Source organism: Penaeus vannamei, chromosome 1 (genome assembly GCF_042767895.1).
Source record: "Penaeus vannamei isolate JL-2024 chromosome 1, ASM4276789v1, whole genome shotgun sequence".
Classification (NCBI taxonomy): Eukaryota; Metazoa; Arthropoda; class Malacostraca; order Decapoda; family Penaeidae; genus Penaeus; species Penaeus vannamei.
In genome coordinates this window covers 17065976-17068085 of record NC_091549.1, presented here as the reverse complement: position 1 = coordinate 17068085, position 2110 = coordinate 17065976, and positions in this window count along the sequence as shown.

The window sequence follows — 2110 nt, the reverse complement described above, 5'->3', positions numbered from 1 at the left end:
CGTTCGTCTTTTGTCTAAATTTTCATCCTTTTTCGAATGTTTCTCTTTTTCGACGCTTTTTGATCGACTTTTGTTTTTTTTTCCCGCCCTTTTTCGATTATCTTTTGTTGTTTTCCACCTTTTTTCGATTGTCTTTTTTTTCGCTTCTTTTCGATTGTCTTTTGTTTTTACTTACGCCTCCTTTCGGTTGTGTTGTTTTCCCGCCCTTTTTGGGATCGTTTTTTGTTTTTTGTCTTGTTTTTCCCGCCCTTTTTCGATTGCCTTTGCTGTCCTGCCTCATTTCGGTTCTTTTGTTTTGTTTTTCTTTCTTCCTTTTTCCATTTTTTCCTGCCTCTTTTAGATTGTCTTTTGTTTGTAACTATTTTCAACTTTCTGATTGTCGATTCTCTTTTACTTATTTCGATTTTCGATTTTCTTTTTCATTGATATTTCCGATTCTCTATTATGTGTTTGTTTTTATTTCGATTTTCGATTTTCTTTTTTTGTGTTTGTCATTTCCATTATCGATTGTTTTTTTCGACTCTATTTTTTCTCTCTTTTACCTTTCAATTTTTATTTTCAATTGAATTTATATATTTTCCCCCCATTTTTATTTGCGATTGAAACTATTTTTTTACATTTTCATTTGAATGTGGATGTAGTTTGTCTTTTGTTTTCCCTATTTTTTCGATTCTCCGACTGTCTCTTGTTTGTTTTTTTTCTCTTCCCGTTTTCTATGACGAAGGAGCCCTGCAGTGTTGCCATTGCTAGGAAACACCAACTCTGGACGGTGTTGTGAGGAGGGGAAAAAAGTGGCTCCGGAAAGTGGTTATCTGATGTCTTGGTAATACTTGTGATTCCAATTTATTCTGGTCTTGACTGGACAGAAGGAGAAAAAGAGAAAGGAAATAAAAGAAGAATAAGAGAGAAGAGAAAAGATTGTGATCGGCGATGATAATAATAATGATAGTGAAGATAAAGATAATGATAATGATAATAATAAAAATAAACAGCGATGATAACAATGCTAATAGCAATGATATCTATAATCATCCTTACTATTATTATCATTATCATCATTGGTATTATCATTATTACTAATAACAACAATAATAATGATAAGAATAATGATAATGATATTAATGATGATGCTAGTACTAATGATAAACATAGTGATTATAAGGATGATAATGATTTTCATTAACATCCTTATCATTACTATTATCATCATTACTGTTATAATCGTCATCGTCATCTTCTTTATCACTATTATTGTTATTATTTTGTTAGTATTATTATCATCATTATTATCATTATCATCACTGTCATTATCATCATTATCATTATTATCATTATCATTATGGTGATTACTGTTATTATCTTTATCCTCATTACTATTATTATGATCATTATTATCATCATTGCTTTCGCTATATTGACAAAGAATATGATGGTTGTCATAATAGTACACGTAATATTTGTCATTACACTTACAGTGTTATATCTTATTATTGTTACCATTATCATTATCATCATTATCATTATTATAATCACCATCATCATTATCATCATCACTATCATCATTTTCATCATCATCACCTCTTCATTATCAACCTTTTCGTCATCATCATCATCACTATCATCATCACTATCATGAAATTAACAAATGACAAGAATCATATTCTAATTAACAAAAAAAATATTTTAATTTTCCGTGTTATTCTCAAATCTGTTAAGAAAGAAAAAAAGAGTCAAATCATTCTGTCTCATAAATAACAGATCTTATAAAAATGGCGCACGGAGCTTTTCCAATAAGCGAGCGTCCTTTTAAGCGAACGAGCCTTTTCATCAACGCTCCGGATAAAACAAAAACCGATTATCTATTGACAAATGTAAACCCACCGATACCATCTCGAGTCCCGAACTTTGTCAGACGAATGAGGTCGGCGGAGAGGTCCGTGCCATCTATCAGAGCCATCTATCGCAAGCCATACTCGGCGTTCGGTAAGAAACGACCCCATAATTTGCGACAATTAATCTCAGGCGAAGGAGCGGTTTATGCTCACCGTCCCTCGCGTGTCTCTTTTGAACGCGGCCGCCATAGTTCGCCCGTTTTCTATCGCTTCCCACT